At 27.6% G+C, this 20880-nt stretch overlaps 1 non-coding gene across 1 annotated transcript in view; it reads left to right on the top strand.

Moving 5' to 3' along the window:
* LOC107456368 (uncharacterized) overlaps positions 1 to 20637 on the top strand; it is a 32655-nt gene extending 12018 nt beyond the window's left edge. Inside the window, exons 4-7 of the transcript XR_011636072.1 lie at positions 1258 to 13493; positions 14739 to 14960; positions 16119 to 16384; positions 20378 to 20637. This is a non-coding gene — a transcript (uncharacterized protein). The remainder of the gene's footprint in view (positions 1 to 1257; positions 13494 to 14738; positions 14961 to 16118; positions 16385 to 20377) is intronic.
* The last annotated feature ends 243 nt before the right edge of the window (positions 20638 to 20880 follow it).

A 20880-nucleotide genomic window follows, 5' to 3' on the forward strand; every position in this document is an offset into this window, starting at 1 on the left:
TGATCCAAGGAGTTTTTTTATTTTATTTTTTAGTTTAAGATTGATAATTCAATACACTGTCAATAACACTTTTATTTTGTTACTTATTTGAGTATATAGTTGTAACAGCAAGTTGTTTTGTTTAAATATTTTTTATTTATTTTAAAAACTGATTTCATGCTTAATGTATCATATTTTTATTTTAAGAATGTAGGCAATGTTTGAACTATGTAAATATTTACTCTAAAGCTGCAATTTAATTTATATAACAGTAGAAAAAATAATGGAAACATCTTTCATGTTAAGAGAATCAAATTTCAAGTAAATTTAGTTTTTTTTTACCGTTTTAATGTTCTGCATTGCAAATGTGTTATATGTTTATTGGAAGTGTATATTTATGCAAAAAGTTTATTTCAGTTTCATCATGCACTTAGAATGTGTAAATAAATGCTAAAAAATTTAACTGTAAATCCTTGCATATTTTAGCATTGTAAGTTTTAATTTAAAATGTGCTTTGTTGATTGACACTGAATTTTTGTAAAAACTAGGTACTTTTTTTAAAAGTATCAAAATTAATGATTTTTTTAATTTAAATAATTATTTTATAATGATACTTTTTCTTTTGTGTTACAATTAATGTTTCTTACTTTCAAAGTAGCAAATTGTGTTTATTGACTCAACAGTTGTGTTTGAAATGATAATTGGGTGCCTCTGCGCAAAACAATCCGAGGCTTTTTTTACATACAAGGTAATTTGTAGGTAGAAAATAGTGTAACGTTTTTCAAATGTGCACGACCACTTAGAGAATTAAAAAAATTGTGATATTCTGCTTGCTATATTTAGTGCATTTTCAACAATAACATAGTTCTGTTTTATATACAATAACATTTATGTCCAAAAGAGCCAAATTGTCAATCTTATTGAATTTAAGGTCAAGTTAATAAATGAAGTACTTTACAAAGCATAAATTTTTGGTTTTTGTATTATTTCTATTTCAAAAGTATTTTATTCAAAAGGTTTTTCACCTGCACAACAAACTTAGAAGTTAAAAAAAAATTATGATATCCTATGTGCTATATTTAGTGCATTTTCAACAATAACATATTTCTGTTTTATATAAAATAACATTAATGTAAAAATTAGTCAAATTGTCAATCTAATTGACTTTGAGGTTAAGATGAAGTATTAATAAATGTAATATTTTACAAAGCATGCTTTTTCGGTTTTTATATTTCTGTTTCAAAAGTATTTTACTTTATTGATTAATTTCTTTTTCAGAGCTTTCCAGCAAAGGCATCTTCCATCAGTGTATATATTGCTCATACTCATCTTCTTTAAAAGCAAATTTAAGCAGACACATCAGAACTCACACTGGGGAAAAACCCTTCAAATGTGCCACTTGTAATAAATGTTTTACTCGAAAAGCATCTGTGATAAGTCACATGCTAAGTCATAATAAAAATTTTAGTTTTGTTGAGAAAAGAAAAACAAATTTAAGTTGACTTAAAATTGTGCTGTGTTAAATAACATTTCCTGAACTGACAACCATGAAGGGGAAAATGGAAAACGTGGTTAATAAGAAACCTTATATGTATTTTATAATGAAATAAGTTAAACTTTAATTTTTATGATGTGTAATATGAATTTCACTTTGTTTATTTATTTGAAAATGCAGTATGTGAAGGCATAGTATGATTATCATATATTTTACAATAAAATTTGCTACATGCAAGAAAAAATTTGTAATGTTATGAATATTTGAATAGAGTTTACTCTTGATATCTCAAAGTTGAAGGTACGCTAAAAAAAATTTGAGATAGCGAGTTTTCGAGATAAACTTCTATTAAATGTGTATGTAATGATAGTTGACTATAAGTCTAAATACAACGATGATTATTTTGAATTAAATAGAAAAAAATTGGTTTACAATGAACTTATACTTTGATTTTTCCAAAAAAATTCATTTTCTGTTTTGCAAAAAAAACCAGACTTGGCAAGGTTTTGAGAAGAAACCCTTCGGCATAGGAATTCAAATTAACGCTAGGTGGATTTATATGGCCAGGGAGAAATTTTTTTTTTGACATAGCAAGGTTTGCGGGATATCGAGAGTATACTGTATAATGAGTAATCATTAATAAAGTTGAGCAAAATATTTATTGTTATCATTTATATCAAGCATTGTTTAAACTCTTATTTATATAATCATTAAATAATTTGCTTACAGACTTTCGAATTTCTGATAAATTTTTGGTATTCACAGGATTAAAATGAATTACTTGCATTTCAGGATTGTTGTTTCCTCTGCAATATTATACTATATGCAATACTCTTCTATAAAAGATGATTCTAAGAGTAAATGATTGTCCTTTTCCGTAACAAAGAAAAAGTGTTTATTGTGAGGTTATCAAGTTAATCGTCGTGTAATTTTAGTTAATGTTTCTCTGAGTGATAATTGAATTCATGAGATAATGAGTGAGTTTTCTGGTACATATTTTGCTAATAAATAATCCTTTAATTACTGAGTATGTATACTTCATAACAGAAAGAATTCAATGCTAATTAAGTTAATTTTAGATAAAAATTAAATTAATTTTTTTCTAAAATTAATTTTTTTACATGCAAAAGTCAAGCATGATTGTCTTACAACCAGATAACTTACATATGATTAATTGAGCATATGCTTTATAGTGAAATATATTTTGTGATTTTTATCTATTAGTTTTTCTCATTTTGTAGCGATGTTGAACGAACTAGATATATCTTAAAGTGGAATAAAAAATTTTTAAAAATCGAGCAAAATTAGAGGAACATTATTTATTTAAATTTTTTGACCTGATGAAATCTGGAAGTGCGCAAATTTTTTTTTATCTGGTTAAATTTAAGTATTGAAACTTGTATCTAAACAGCCTTGTTTTTTGTTACTTTATAGAAATAAAAATTGTTTAAATTTTGCATTTTAAAGCATTCTTTTAGTTTCTTAAATCAATATAAAGCATTTTTTTATACTGATGTATTTGTTTAAAAACTTTTTTAACTGTAGTTTACTTTTTAAAGAAAATTAAAATTTTAGTGTGAAATGAAAAATATATTGTAGAGAAATTTTTCCTATGGTGTGTTGCAAATGATAAATGTTTTTGACCTTTTTGAAAGTCTTAAGTTTATTTTTGTACAGACTTGTCAGTTGTTTTTAAATTGATCTATTGTATAAATCTTCATCTTTTGTTCTTGTTTAACTTTCATAAAAAAATCTAAATATTATTTCCCTATGGATGGTGTTTTCAATATAAATGATAACAACACTCTCGAGCTCTACCTGCTCTACTTCTGGTTAGAAAGTATACAGCTGCTTACTACAGCTTATTCTTATAATTTCTAAGCTCAAATCTGCTGTATATCATAAGATTCTAATGATATCAAGTAATTCTTGTGAGTTTGAAGTGAAATTTTTTTTAGTTATTTATAGATTTTTTGTTAAAAAAGGTGATGTGGTTTCTAGGTTTAGAAAATACTTGCTTTTTTGGTAGTCCTGATTTGACGTCTTTTTACTTATTTATTACAGTTTGCTCTTGTTGCAAGCTGTGCACCACCACACGAAAGTATTAGCATATTGGTCGAGCAGTGAAATTAAGTTTATTTTACAAATTATCATTTAGTTTTAAATTTCAAAGTTAGTATATTGTTGACAAAGTAAGAAGTGTTTTATGTAATAGCGATTCTGTTTTTCAAATAATGATTCTTACATTTTGAAATAACAAGTCTCCAATTGACGATTTTTTTAACACAAATAATAAATCCGGTAATAAATACACCTATACAAGAAATAATATTCAAGAGAATCTGAAAACACAATAATCACGTGAGCCGAATGGCTTCAAAATACACAGGAAGCAGAAACCCAAAAGTATAAGCAGCAAAAAGTTTACAGTGTAAGTTTACCCTAGTGTTGAAAACACCATTCATATTTGCAAAATTATATATTTTGTTTTAGAAAATTTTAAATAAGTAATAAAATACTACATCCATTCTACATAATTTTAATCTTGTCATTTTGTATGGTGCCCCAAGAAAACTGGAAAATTTAATTTCTAAATAAAATCGTTCTTTTTTACTGAATAAAATTATTTTTTACTACATAATGTAGCCCTATTGCTACTATGTTGGTATCAGCACTTCTAACAGGGGAATTGCTTTGAGAAAAGTTTTAATCTTGGTAGATCTTAGTGTTCTATTTTGCTAATATTCTTCAAGTCTTACATGATTGTATAAATCCTTTGATTAAAAACAGAAAATATTTTTTTAAAGTATCTAACTGCATTGTCTAATGCAACAATTCTTGTATGTAATCAAAAGTAGAAATTGCATGACTAGCAATTAGATGAGAGAAAGTTTAACGATGTTTCTAAACAGTGACAGATTTACCAGATGTGTTGTTTCATACATAATGTCTATTTAAAGATTAAATAAAAATTTAATTTGTAAAGAAAAGAAAATTTGTATCTTTTTTAAGAGTTTAAATTTTATGTTCTAATTTGGAAACATTAATTAGTTGAAAACTAATTGTATTATTTTTTTCAAATGGGTAGGTAGTTTCACTAATTTAGTGCATTACAGGCATTTTAATAGACCGGAATACTTTGTTCACTTTATAATAAAACTGCCTTACCGGAACTGAGTTTGAGCTTTTTTAAATGCTAGTGCATTTATAAGGGCTTTTGTTTTACAAAATATCTTTTTAATGATAATTATGTTTTAAACATATTTTTTAATACATGATTTTATTTTTCAGCAGTTCTGAAGACGGGTAAAAAACATCAGTGCACTCTTTGTTCTTACTCAACTGCTTTAAGGGCTAATTTGGCCAGACATATGAGAACTCATACTGGAGAAAAACCTTTTCAATGTACCACATGTTACAAGAGTTTTAGTCAAAAGTCTTCTATGAGAAGTCATGTAATGCTGGTTCATTTGCAGAAACATCTTTAATAACCAGTAATAGTTAATCAAACTTACTTGTATTTGTTGACTTCAATTAATTTATATAAATACAAACTTAACTATTACTGGACATTCTGTGTTTATTAAAATTTATATTTCATTAAAAACTTTCTAACTTGTAATCAATATCAGTTACAGATGTTGTTTAACACACGGGCTGTTATAAGCGGAAGTTCTCATATTTTCCAGACATGCATAAGTGACTGGTAACGAGTTTTTTTCTCATTGTAATTATTTTTCTCTTTTGCACGTCCCGCTATATATAATTTTGCTTACAATGTACCATAGTTATTGAGGTTACTAGAAAAAGAATAAGCTTGCATAGTTGCCAACTCTATTGGGTTTTACAGTAGATTACTGGATTTTGCCAGTTTTACCTGGTCTGCTGGGTTTTTTACATTTTTGAGAATCACCTAAAATTGAGTAAATTTCCTAAGAAATCCCTTTTTAATGAAAGTTTCACAAATTTTTTGCTTGTTTGAATGTTTAAATAAGTATTACTAATACATAATGAATTGTAATCAGTTTAAAGCTTCTTTTTTTTTTGGTTCTAAAATTTTTAGTTCATTTTTATTCAGAACTTCCTTCTTTAATTATTTAAATCATTAATGAATTAAATTAGAATGAATTCATCTGTCTTTAAAGAATTAAATGACTATTACTGTTCAAAATTATGAATAATGATAAATGGAAAATATTACTAACCACTTTTTATAATTTATTAGTGTAATAATGTTGTTGTATTTCAACGACTTCAAAAATCCCTAAAATTCCCTGTGTGTAGAATATTCGGTATATTATGCCACAATTATTATCAAATTTATATTTCGTAAAATCTACTGAAATTTTTTCTCATCCATGTTGGCAGCTAGATGCTTGTAAAAACTAGTTACCCAACATGACTTTTGAAAAACGCATATTAATGTCATCTAAAATTAAAAAAAAGTGATCATTATTTCAATGGAATAAGTCTACTGTTTATAATTTTTTTAAAGAAAAATATTTAACAATCAATTATTTGATAAATCTAAACAACTGCCACTTTTTAACATCATCACTAAGGCAGATTTCTGCAATGTACCGCTGCTCTGTGTTTATTGCTTGGTTCTGACTCTTTTTCTAAAGAAAATGCTAGTTTTCAATTTTTAAATCAAAATTTTTTTTTTTTTTTTAAATAAAGTATTTTTGTATTTACTAGTTTGGTGATGAAGCATGTAATAAGCGTTTTTTTGTACATTTGTCATTTTAATATTTCAGCACTGTTGAAGGAAACTAGGATACATCAATGCACTGTTTGCAACTACACTGCAATGGTCAAGTCAAATGTAACGCGTCACATGAGAACACACACTGGTGAAAGACCTTTTTCGTGTGATGCTTGCAATAAGTGTTCCACTCAGAAATCGGTTATGTTGAGACACAAAATGCTTATTCACATGAAACACATATATTCATAATATTTATGTTAATCGCAAGCATTATTCACAAAATTGCTAGTGTTTTTATATTTTTTTCGAATGTTGTGCAAATAGACTTTTTTATTTAGTAACAAATAGACTTATATAAATTTAGTTCTCCGTTTCAGAACATTGGATTTTAGTTACTTTTTTATTTTGTTAATATAGTTGAACTCAGATTTAACGTCACCTACCAATAATGTTTACCTGCTTATGATGCCTTTTCAGCTTGGTCCCCTTTTATTTCCCATATCAGTGATGTAAAAAAGAAAATCCCAGTATCTAGTACACACACTAATCAGACATATATTTTTCATCTTTTTATTGTTTTCTTTATAGACTCATTATTGCGCATTGTTCATACTTGTAAAAACTGTACATATGTAAATTGTATAAATAATAAGACTCTATATAAGGAATTTTTACGATACTTAATCGAATTGTCCAAGTTTTTTTTTTATTGCCATGTTTTGTAAGGGAAAAGTCATTGTGTCTCCCTTCTATACTATATTCTTGACTTTTGTACTGTAAAGTTAATTTGTTCCGATATTTGTACTTTGGTTTCCTCAAAAACTTTAAGGTATACCTTATCTCATAGTTTATGTTGAAAAAGCGACCTCATTGTTGCTAGTTGTGCATAGTTACTTTGTATGCACATTTGTATATTTGTATCTTGTTTCCCTTAGAGTTAATCAATAATTGTTATGAACTTTTTTTTGGTATAATTAAATAGATTGGGTATTTTAGAAAATTTCAACTGAAAAAAATAATTAACAAATAATAAAAGTAGACTTTTACTAATAAATAAATTTAATTGGTTTTGGTTCAAAATGCCACAATGCAGAGGCCCAAACAGGTATTGCAGTTTTCAGCAATAGACTTTAAGTCAGCAATGGAACAGATTCCTTTTCGCTGATGAGAAGCTCTTTTCCGTCCAACAAGCTGATAACTCTCAGAATGATACGTGCTCGCCTGTAGACAGACACTCCAAACACCTCTACAATTGTTGAGCTTAAAAATCCAAAGTCAGTCATGGTCTGGGAAAAGTTAATGGAAGTGGCAATACACCTGGTTTTTGTGGGTGAGGACATTAAAATAATTCAAAAAGTGTGCCAGTGGGATATTCTAAAAGCTGTTGTACTTCTGTGAACCAACAAGCACTTTGGCAATGTAAAGTGGACCTTGCAGCAAGTCTGCACCAGCTCACAAGAATGGTGCAAGGTGCATTTTTTAAACCCGATATCATCTGAAAGATGGCCACCTTACTCACCAGATTTCAATCCCGTGGATTATGGTGTATTTTGGTGTCTAGGGCTTGATCTAAACCTCAGAAAAGTTTGGACCCTCTAAAGCAATAGCTTTGACGGCAATGGGAGAACTAAAGGCTGAATACTTGCTGCCCGTTGCTGAAAATTTCATTTCTCCTCTGCATCACAGCAAACTACGACCATGTTGAAACTAATTAAATTCATTTATTAGTAAAAGTTATTCTTACTATTTGTTATATTTTGTTAATTTATTTATTTTCTATAAAACTATATTAAAAGTTCTTTGTCCAAGTTTTTTTCTGCATCTGTACTTAATATATATAAGGAATACTTTGTTAATGTTGAAATCAATGAAAAGATTGTGGTTAGTAATAATGGAATCTCATCATTTCTTTCAAATCTGTTTTAAACTGGAGGTCAACTGAGACCAAGAAACATTAATTAATGCAGCATTACTGTCATGATAATTTTAAATGAGGATTTCATTTATTCAAACTTTTTTTTAAATTTAAGTATGTGTATTGGTTAGTCACTGTAATGTTGAAATAGAAGTGTGGTGAGTAAGGTCCAATAAATGTTTATTATTTTTTCTAGTTGCAATTGTTTTATTAACCTTGTTTATTGTTTCTGAATGTTTGTTTAGAAATTTTTTTTTAATATAGTGTAAAAACAATTTTTTGTAAAATTGAAATTGTTGCTTTTTAAAGTCTGAAAGGTTTAACCATGTGTAGAGCAATGGAGTTTTCATTTAAAATTCTGCAGCTCTCTCCCTTTAAAATTTTTTTTATTTTTTTGAAAAGGAAAAAAAATGAAGATCATCCAATTTTTTGCTGAAAAAAAGTAGAATCTCACAGTTGTAGTTCAAAATTGGAAGTTTTTACTTTTGAGGAAAAATTAAGCTGTGAAATTGTATAATATCATGTCAAAAGTCTTTTTCCTAAGTTTTTTTAGAGACTAAAATCTCTTAAACAGTAAAATGTTATATAGTTTTTAATAAATCTTTAATCTGCATCTTTGATTTAAAAGTTTTTTACATTACTCATCATAACACCTTTCATTCCCTATTTTCAAATGAAATTTTGAAATCAAAATTTTCATGCAAGGTATAATTTAATATAACATACGAAAAATTATTGTCTTTTAATGAGTCCAGTAATTCAGTTTTTAAATATAGAAACTCAAATTTACATCCAAACACGAATTTAAAAAAAAGTTAACCGTAGTATAATTCAATAATTAACCGTCTGAAGATCGAGTTCCTGCACAGAATTATACTAAACGTTATGCTTCACTCCACTTTCTGATTAAATAACAAATTTGGTTTTTGGTGATAAAAAGCCCGCAGCTTTAGGCACCTAAAATTATTCTTTCTAATTATTCTCAATTATTCAGTATAATTCTTAAGAATATTAAAGTTCAAAAAATTTCTCTTTATATGAATGCAAATATTAGTATATATTAGCAGTGGACAAACAGCAGTAGTGTTATAATGGCTTTGAAATAACTATGTTTTAACTTAATAAAAAAAGATTTGATGTTATTTAAAAAATATTATGATGGCTCAAAATATTTGTTAAAAAAAATATCTTATAAATTAATTTTGCCTCATGTGTGTGCACTGTTCAATAAATTTGCACTATTTCAATAAAATTTTATTAACTTTTAGCTTTGAACAGGCTTTAATGATTGATACATGATTTTCTAAAAATTTAATTGTCTAATATTTTACCTATCTAAACCTTCATGTAGTTTAGTACTTTGTTGTAACTTTAGTTTCATTTTTTGCAGCATTTTCCAAAAAAGGATTCAAGATATTTCAATGCTCTTATTGCAACTATAGTACTGTTTTAAAGAAAGATTTAACCAGGCATATCAGAGTTCATACTGGAGAAAAACCCTTCCAATGTACCACTTGCTACAAGTGCTTTACTCAAAAGTCACACTTGAAAAGTCACATGGTTACTCACTTAAGGAATCTTTTTATGTGACTCGTTTCAATTCAAATATTTTCTTCAATACTGTAAATAGTTATTTTTTTTTTCTTATGTGTGCAAGTATTGGTAAAAGAGACATTTTAAAAAACTCGAAACTGAGTGAAAACTATTTCTATCTGTTGGATATATACTATTTTGTACACAAAATTTATAACTATGTACCATACTTTTCCTTACTCGCTGCCCTTGCTGTACAACATATTTTGAAATGACCATCCTAAATGTGTGTTTTTTAAATTTTTATTAAGAAATATGGGAAAAAAACTATACACTTTACAAGTTGCAAATTAATGTTAATATTTATGAGAAAAAAATGAAATCTCAAATGTTACCATGACCTAAAAAATTATTGTTTCATGAGGTAAAATTAAAACATTAAAACCTGTTTGATGGCCTTAAGCAATCTTGAAGATGTTTTCAATAGTCACTTCTCATGTTTTCTCGAGCAATCGTATCGGTTTTGATGTTTTTAATCTTGTTTTCCTCATTAATACTTCATCAGATTAATACAAGTTCATATTTTTAAACATTTACTATGCATATATTTTTAAATTAATTTTTAATAAAGATTTTAATTTATGTAAAGGGTGGTGATTTAAAAACCCCTGTATATCTGTTTTAATGTAATTTTGGGTGCTAGAATTATCTATTTTCCAAGTACTAGATGCTCTATATGTGTTGCTGTTTTTTTTTTCATTGATATTGCACTTTTTCCTATTTACCTATTACTATTATATAAAAATTTACCCATTTTTCAAGTGTATTGAAAAAAATTTAATTGACAATAAAACATTGCAATTTTAAATTGACATGGCAATTAAAAACATTGCAATTATCAAAACTATATAATTGTCCATGGAACAGTGCATTAAAGACAAAAGTAAATTATGTTTCTACTTATGTTTTATTACTTTTTATTATTGAATAACAAATTATATATTTTACTATACTGCTCATGGAAATAATTTATTTTCTCTCTTAATAAATTTGTGTTAATCTCAATTGTAATGTTTGTTCCATAACACACAAAAATTTTTTAATTTTTAATGCTGCTTTCATTTTATGTTTACAGTCAAACCTGCCTTATGTCACAATTATGTTTAGGTACACAATAATTTTTTTGAACTTATTGCAAGGTAAACACTTTTTTTAAATTACGTGATTTTTGCACTTGCACCAAGTCCATAATTCACTTTATCTGCTCCAACCTGTTTTAAAACATGCATTTTTCAAAAAGAAAAAAAAAACATGAGATTTTTACTAATAAATAATTAGTGTGTGACAGATATAGAGAAAGTGTGTATTTAGTCCAGGTTTGTATTATTGCTATAAACTCTTTCTGCCATGCTGAAAAACTTTATAACAATTCTCAGGTCAGTAAACCTTTGTTTTTCTAATGGTTCCAAAAGCTGTAACTAGTTACTCTAAAATGCTATTAAAATGCAAACTTTCTGTTTAATTGCCTAAAAATGAATGGGAATTGTTCATTCACCTTATTGCATCGCTAAACGTGTTTACTCGGGTCACATGGAACATGTTGCCGTTACCAAAACAATTTTCATTCCACGCTTCTTTTTTTTTATTTTTAAATTTAGTAAATTACTTGGTTGTGCCTCAGACAAGATTTAAGGGCTTTTATGCATCTTTTCAACTTGGGCTGTTACTTTGCCTGATTGTTATCTCCAAAAGCAAAATCTAAAAAATTTCTACAATTTTCATCATAAGCTAGCTTTTTTTTAGAAATATTTTTAAAAAATGTTAAAATTTCAAAATCAAAATTTTAATAAATTATCATTTATTAAAATTTCCAATTGGAAACAGGGGCGTGCTTTGTTTTATTACCCCCTCCCCCCCAGGCTTTCTGAAGTTATAGGTCCTTATGCCGATGGTGTCCTTTATGTTAAATCCCAAATGATTTTCACTGTACTACTAATTTTCGATAGCAACATAATGCAGTTGTGTTGTCTGTAACACTTGTCAATTCATTTTTTTCCATTTGAATCAAACAATGCAGAGTTATTAACTGTACATTATTTAAATTTATTGTTAATTTTGTTTAGCAGCATGAAATGCAAGAACCATAATCTGTTTTTAATGTCTGTTTTAATTTTTCAGCAGCTTTAAAGAAAGGCAAGGTACATCAGTGCACATATTGCTCCTATTCAACTATTTTAAAAACTGATTTGACCAGACACATCAGAACTCATACTGGAGAAAAACCTTTCCAATGTACCACGTGTTACAAGAGTTTTGCTCAGAAGTCTTCTCTTAAGAGTCATATTGTTGTCCATTTTAAAAACCAGGGTCTGTGAGCCAATTGCATCAGGAAAATGTTTGGTCGGTCTATGATTAATTTATTATTTGTTACTTAAAATCTTCTAATTTTCACACAAGGGGTAACTTCTGAAAATGTTCCTCCTGTACATGCTGATATAGAACCGAATAGGTGAAACTTGTTTGTTTTGCTGTGAAGCATGCAAGTTTGAAGAACTTTTAATGCAGATTTATGTAGACAAAATGACATGTAGATTACTAAATGTATGGACAATGGATGCTATTAAACTTCATATGAAGAGATCTGAACAAGCAGAACGAGACATTTTCCTAATTTAAAAAAATACATTTACTGCTTGAAAAAGGATTACAAGAGGTATCTTACCAGCTTGTTCCAGTTAGCTCCATGTATTCTCAACTATAGCAAAGATTGCAGAACATTCAGTTTTTATTATTATTGATTGGTAGGAGACTTTTTATCGGAATTGTATAGATCATGCTATTTTTTTTCTCCAGCTAAGATTGCTTATTGCAAGTTACAATTATCGTATTGAAGGCGATTTTCAGCATGCGTGTGAGTTTTTTCTTTCTAAAGTTGTTCATTTATCTAGTTCTCTATTAAGCCTATTCTAGATAATGGATATGGAAAGTATGTAAATATTAAGTCATGTCTTCAAAATTTTAAGTAGATTCATCTGTTTTGTTAACCATTAAAGAAACTTGAGTGTTGAGGATATCTTACATGATTCATTGTTCATTATTATGTGCATTATCTAAGTTATTTATTAATTTTTGTCGCATTTTTCAATGAGATCAGTATTGAACATATTGTCTCAATATTAACAACAAATTTAAGCTTTTTTTTCAGTCTTTTAGATGAAACTATATGATTTTGTATAAATAAAAGGTGTCTGATTCATGTATCAAAACTAGAATAATCCAACATGTGTCATTATTTTTTTGTTTGGAAAAGTTTCTAGGGAATTTTTATTTATCTCTCTTCATTAATGCATCTTAAGCCTTAGTTTGCAAACAAGGTTTTTGTTATCAAAATGTTCATAAGTTGGTGACTTTCCCACTGTAAATGGAGGCACCTTTCTTTTGTTTATAAGTCGCTATTGTGTTCTGCTAAAATATATAAAGTCACTAAGCTTTTAAAGTGGATTTTAGTAAAATGGTATGTGATAAACAAGAAATAATTACAGAGATTGCTATCGACAGCCAAATGTATACAATAAACATTTATTTTCATCTGAAGGACATTTTTCATACTGTACTGTATTATTAGGTGAACTACATTTTGCACCAGCTTTGCTCTGTTTAGCCCACTAACGGTTCTGCACGTAAAAAGTCTTAATTTAACCTGCAGTCTCCTCCACATGCAAAACCGGTTTTTCCATGTTATGAAGTAGGGAATCATTGTATTGGAGAAAAACATTCTCCCAATTTTGCCCATATGCTAAACCTCCAGTGGATTGATAAAGTGACAAATGTAAATCCATTCTTTATGGACATTGACTATTATAGTATGTTGCTCACATTTATTGTAATATTATTTCATTTTGATTCATTATTCATTTTGATTAAAATAAAAAATAATTAATATGTTAGATTATCTTTAAGACAAATTAATTCATTTTAGTTAAAAATATCATTTTAAAATTTGTTTTTGAAATATTACGAATGATAGGAATTTCATTGTTTCTTAACTTTGGGAGTGGCGTAATAATATTATCCTTTTGACTTAAAGTTGAACTTGTCAGGGTCATAAAATGAAACAGATTTGTAACTCATCATCATTGGATGTTATGAATATGATGTAATATTTTAAAATTGCAGTGAAAGTTAGCTGAAATTATGTAATTATTACAAAAGCTCACAACTGTAAATTTTTACTGATAATTTTTAAAATTCAGTATTATGTTTTATATTAAAAACTAGTTTCTTGCTGCAAAATTATGTAATCTAGCTTCTTCCATAATGTTACACAAAGTGTAGTATATTTATTTAACTTATTATGTTTGATGTTATTTATTTTTCTGTGAATGATATGCAGATTGACTCTACTTTCAAGTGCTTACAAAATAGTGTGTGCTTCGATATAATTACTTTTTGATATAATTATTAACTTTAAAATAAAATGTCTGAAAATCCTAATCCATTGTAGTTATTGCATGAAATAAATGCATTCTATAATAACATTTCACTAATAAGTTTTTATTTTAGCCTTAAAATATCTTTTTATTTGAAATGCTTCTTATTGAAACAAATAACTAAAATCTGTAAAGGTGTAAAAGATTTAAAAAAAATATTAATTTAAAAACATTATATTACACTTCCTTATTACTACATANGTTCACTAATAAGTTTTTATTTTAGCCTTAAAAATATCTTTTTATTTGAAATGCTTCTTATTGAAACAAATAACTAAAATCTGTAAAGGTGTAAAAGATTTTAAAAAAATATTAATTTAAAAACATTATATTACACTTCCTTATTACTACATATAAATTTTATTGTTGATAATTTATAAATAGTATTTTTTTTCTTGTGATTAAACTGAAATTAAATCTTATAAAAATGGCTATAATATGTAGAAAATTATTTCATTCTACTTATACTTTTATTACATTAAATAATGAACTGAAATTTTACTTAAAATTTTTTTACTTTTAAAAAAAGGAAAACATTTTTTAATTAAAATAACTTACTTAGACATAGTAGATTACATGACATATATTTTTGTTACTCATTGTCTTTTATTATTTCAGCCTTTTCCCAGACAGCATTTTTTCCAAAAATATTTAAGTGTAATACATGCAGCTACACATCAATTTACAGAACATTTTTGACCAGGCATATCAGAGTTCACACTGGTGAAAAGCCTTTTCAATGTTCTTACTGTAGTAGAAGTTTTGCCCAAACATCTGCCTTATACAGACATAAAAGGGTTCTTCATCACAAAAAGAAGTCTGTCTAACCTCAAAAGAATTGCAAGTGTTATTCATTTTATATTATATATTTTTTACTTTATAGTTATTGTTTTCAAAAATCGATCATCTGAAGACAATCCATTGAAGTTGCCAACATTGTGCTAAAAATATTGTCGAAAATTTATCTGTGTGCACATTTTATTGCTTAAAGCAGGGAGGGATTATATTTGATTGTACCCTGGAATTCCAGATTTTTCTTATCATTCTTTGGGGTCTAATAACTAGAAACAGGGCTTGTGATTGTTCCGTGAATATAGCAGAATTCCGTGTGTCTCAAGACTGTTGGTTTGTGGACGAATCAAAAACTCATAATTTGACCATGGGGAGGAAAACCTCCCACGGTTAGCCTGACAGCAAGGGGAATATTTATGATTTTTAAATATCGCAATTATTTTTGTTATACTTATTTCATAGTGCTTGGTCCCTTTTTTGAAGGGAGAAGTTGAGCTTGAGCCTATTTAGCCTATAATAAGAGATCCACCAATGGTTTGTATTTAAGGAATAGAATGCAATTTTATTTGTAAATTCATTAAAATGTTTTTTATCTATGTTATTGCTACTTTCTTAAGAACCAATGCATTTATTATTTCTTAAATAATGCAATTTATGTAATTTTCATGCACAGTTTATGTTCATGAAAATTACAATTTGGATTACAGTTGCAATTTTATTCTTAGATTACAATTTGGACAAATATTCAATCATAATTATCAAATTCCTGTTTATCTTTGAACATCTTATTTTTTATTTAAAAATTTCCTTCACATTGTACTATATTGCATGTGTTAATACTATGCATGGTTCTGTGCTCCATCAGTCTGGTATCATTCAAAATTAAACTCAGAGCACCTTAAAAAAATTATCCGTGGTTCCTGAACCAGCAATGGATGTAAAGGATCGTATGCTGATTTTTTTTTTATTTGCAGTATCATGTTTTTGTCTGTGTTGTAAATATTACTCAACAGTTGTATGGTACTTTTTTTATATTAATTTACCTTATTACATTTCGTTTTACAAAAAATTTAATAGAGACTTGTAAACGCGTCTGTGAAAATATATACCGACTTGTTCAGGGACAAGTTGCTAAGTTTTCTTAGTTTCAACTCCTGTTACGTAAATAATATCTTCAGAGTTGATGTATTCTTTTATTTTTTACAGGGTTTATAACTAAGGAAAGAATATTTCTATGCCAGTTGTGCAGTTATACCAGTATACGGAAAGGTCACGTGAATAGACATATGCAATCCAAGCACTTTCAAGAAAAACCTCATAATTGTACGAAGTGTGGGAAGACTTTTTCACGTTCAGATGAACTGAAACGTCATCGTTTTAGATGTTTACAAAACTGGAATTAGTATATTTTCTTAAACTTATAAAATTACTTATGCCTATACGTATTGTATTTACGAAATTCGATTCGAAATGTTGAGTTGACATATATTTTATTCATTCATTTTGATTATAATTTTTGAAATTTATTCGTAGAGTTGATTGTGTGATTAAAATATTTACCTGCTTTTGCATTCTCTATATTCACTGGATATGATCTATATTTTAATTAAGAGCTATTAAATATTTTTTGAATTATTAAATTATTTTGCTTATTTTTAATCAAATATTGGTTTTTTTAGCTATACAGTGGAAAGTCGCGTATCCGGAATCGGCGGGACTTCCGGAAGTCCGTATATTTGATTTTTCCGTATAATTGACCTCCAAGGTAAACAAAGCTTAAAATGATCTGAATCTAAGAAGCAGAAAATAAACATTATTTTTCGGCAATAATGTTTTAGTATTAGAATGATATCTAATCTATCATAAACAAAATATTAGAAAAAAAATAATTATTGCTATTCTAAAAATAAATATAGAAAACGAAAAAAATTCACAGTTATGAAAATATTAATTGCTCTCTCCGCCATTTTGGACTAGAACGATTCAAGCAAGAAGGGGAAATTCCCGTCATTCAGTAAGGTGGGTAGGTGGAGAAGAAAAATTCATTTTCTCCTTACTTGTCATTCAAGTTGAGGACGGGGTAGGGACAAATTCTTATTTTCTCTCCCATCATTGGCTATCAATCAAGCATAAAGGCGTGGCATGCTGATTGGGTTCTCTTTATTTTTTCTTGTGTGACTAAAGGGGATTCCCCCTCCACTTTAACATTTGCTGTGTTTATCCTATTTCACAGTATTTCTTCTTCCCCTGACACTCAAATGAAAAGGTTCCAGGAAATGCCTCTTTTACTAACCAGCTGCATAGGAAAGAAGGGGGAGGGAGGTGACTCAGTTGTGCTCTTTTGAAAACAAATCTCCCCCACCCTTTCCTGGGTTCCAGAGGTCATGGGTCATGGTCTTAGTAGATCTTCTGTTCTCTTTTCTGTTGATTTATGGGTTCAATGCATAGATCTCTAGAAGCTGAGAAGGGGAAAAACCTGTCAAAAGACTTCGTTTTTTTTTATTATTTTTTTTAAAGGAGAGGGGAAGATGAAGAAATTTTTGTTTATTTTGATTGTTAAAAAGTGTCCGGGAAATCGACCCTTCCGTAAAAGGGACGTCCGGATATGGGACGTTACACTGTATATTTTATGTGTCTAAACCTTAGTGAACACTTTTTGTGAATTACATATCATGGAGATTTCAGATGTATGCGCAAAATATTCTATAATTACCGTCCTTAGTATATACATTTAAAATCTCTGTCAAAATAGTTGTACGACCATCTGGTGTTGCAAATTATGAAGTGTGGAAAAAAACTTAAACTTTTAACAATTTAATATGTCAATTAACAAAGGGAAAATTAAGCTTTCAAAATCTATTACATCTTAGCTAAAGCAATCTTAATAATAATTCATCAGGTTTTAAACCTCGCTTAAATATTAATATTTAAGCATATACAATTTTATACATAGAGCTGTATTACAAATAGAGCAAGTTCATTGTTATATTTCCCCTTATCTCTTAGTCCCCAACATCATAGTCTCGTCTGGCATATGCTCCCTCTGTTTGTGCGGAGAGAAAATTGTGTCGTGTGACGATTGAGTTGAGTTAACTTTTCCGGTAGATTTGAGTTTTGTATTTTTACAGGCAATAGAGGAAAGCTAAAAGCTTCTGGAGCATTAAGATTAATTTATTTATTTTATTTTACTAACTCTTCTAAAAGCTAAACATTATTTGTGATATTTTGCTTACTAAATGTAAATATACGTGGATAGCTTTGTTCAAATCAGTGAAGATTAATAATGAAATTAAAAATAAAAAAACCTTTTCTTGTGAAAGTAAATTTTAGAAGGAGATAGTGTTAACATAAGCTATTTCTATGGTAATAAAATCGTTTTTATTAGTATGATCTTATTTTTAAAGCATTTGAGAAAGTTGAACGCCTCATTCTTTTATTGATTTTCCTCAACAGATTTTTAGGTCAAATTATAAGAATAAAAGTGTGTGAATTATCCATAGAGCTGTAATACAAACAGAATACGTCGTCACATTTCCCCATATTTACACATGTGATGACAAGGTTAATCAGCTTCAATACCACTGCCAGTATTATAAATTTTTATTCCTGCATTATTGCAATTAAAAAAGAGCAATTATAGTGCGATTTTAATTTAAAAAGATCTGACGATTTAACCAAAGAATTTATAATTAAATGTTAAATATTATTTATATCAAAACTATTCCATAAAAAGTAATATTAATACTTTTTAACGAACAGTTTTGTAATAATCTTTCATAAACTAACCCCACTTCTCTTAAGATGTATTTTAACTACTAAAATAATTCAAGCAAATGTATTTTCTGTTCTAAAATAATTCAAAACAAGCTACTGAATTTTAAAAAAAATATTAAAGATTTTATTTTTTTTTGAAGTATTATAGAGAGTAAAAAAAAATGCAATGTAATTAAACAATGATAGAAAGAAACAACATTGTCACCAAAACTTGGCATACTACATTTTAGCCCTAAAATTAATTTAATGAATGATTCTATATAATAATTACTTTATACTTAAATTGTGTCTTTATTTATTTAGATTTACTTGTTAGATAGTTTTAAAAGTACACATTTGGAATGAATAAAATTGAATAATGTGGTTTAATATGATGTTTTAAAGAAACGAAAAACATTTTAAAAAGAAAACTTTTTTTTATTCTTTCCCCACTCTCATGCCTGTTTGAAACAAAACTTGTTCATGTTTTCAAATAAATGGATTTGACTGCCTCTAAGACAATTCATTTTCTTTCATTAGTATGTTGCTTATTATCAACTCTTTTTCGTTGTCATTTCGAAGCATCAAGCATACAAACATTCATAGTACATCTTATTGTTGTGTTAAGACTATTTGTATCACTAGAGCGCTATTGTCACGATGGAATTCTGCTCAAGAAATATGCATATTGGTAAATTCACCGCTCATATGGCTTTGTGATGACTACAGCTTTTATGATGCTTGTTTGTCTGAAAGTCATGTGTCCTTAAAATTTACAAATTCAAATATAGTTGTCATATTACAAAAATGACTCATTTTAGAACTTCTGTAAATTTTTTCTCAAAAATTGAAAGCATTAAAATTGTTTGCCTAACAATTTAGGCTATTGTTTAAGAACATCATACTGTTTTTAGATACTGTTAATACTGTTTTTATATTTTTGAAAGTTTATTTATTTATTTATTATTATTTATTTTTTTTTTGAACTGACAAAAGCTTATTTGAGTTATAGTATTAAATTAAAAAATTATTTAAGCTTAAAATGGTATGACGCTGCATTTAATTACCTTCGTAACAAACTGTGTGCTCACCCAAACAGGTGTAAACAAAATTTTACTCAAGACATAAGAATTTTGGTTAGAAATATCAGTTGATTGGCACAATTGATGTTGTTGATTGATTAAACGTTAAAAACTCTATTATAGAAAAATAATTTAAATAAAGAATCTGTCAGAGTGTTTTATTAAATCTTAGTTTGTCCCCTTCATATTTTTTTCCCAAAAGTTGGAATGATGTTTATCTTATAATGTAATGATGTCTTAGATAGTTAGGAGTCTGCTGTGTATTTAAAAATTTGACTGAAAATATGTGCTTTAATACTTAAAAAAAAGTTTATGGACCCTATTTGTTATAAATATGTGTTTTGTCTTTTGATACTCTTGTGAGTTAAGTAATGTTGGTTACTTTTTCCACTGCATTTTTGTTGATTTATTTTCATGTCATATAGAATATGGGTGCTTTCCTAATTTTTTTTAATAAAAATTTTTTTTCTTCTCAGTAAATTTAATTAAAGTTAGCTTTGCCACATTCCAATGTTTAACATTTTTAAGCAAATGTCTATTTATTAATAAAATATATGAAATGTGTTTCCCCTTACTTATAAAAATTTGATGATTAGATTTTTTTAATAGTTTTCTTTATTTTTTTTTTAGATATTTCCACAAGAAGTAGAAGATTTCATTGTTTTCTGTGTCCCTATTCCACTGTTTTGAAGACAAACCTAACCAGGCATATCAGAATACATACTGGTGAAAAACCTTTTCAATGTAACACTTGCAAAAAATGTTTTAACCAAAAGTCTGCTATGAAAAGCCATATGTTCACTCACTTGAAGTAACATTTAATATTTCTCTTCCTGTGTGTTATTTGAAATGTTATTTATGATTTTTTTTATTAAATGTTGTGATTTCTAGTATGCCATGGATTTATTCAAACTTTTTTTTAGATAACCAGTTATTTCTCTATTTTTAATATTAAAAAATGTTTTTCCAATAAATCATAGGGAGAAAATTACTGTTATGGACAACTAAATTACCTAAAAGGTTGATTTGGGAAGAGAGAAAGAGTTTATTTTATTGTTTCCTTTTAAATGTGCATTTGTTCTAATTAAGAAAATGTTCCCAAAAAAATAATTAAAGTTGTTACTATAACTGTA

The sequence above is a fragment of the Parasteatoda tepidariorum genome, chromosome 2 (genome assembly GCF_043381705.1).
Source record: "Parasteatoda tepidariorum isolate YZ-2023 chromosome 2, CAS_Ptep_4.0, whole genome shotgun sequence".
Taxonomy (NCBI): Eukaryota; Metazoa; Arthropoda; class Arachnida; order Araneae; family Theridiidae; genus Parasteatoda; species Parasteatoda tepidariorum.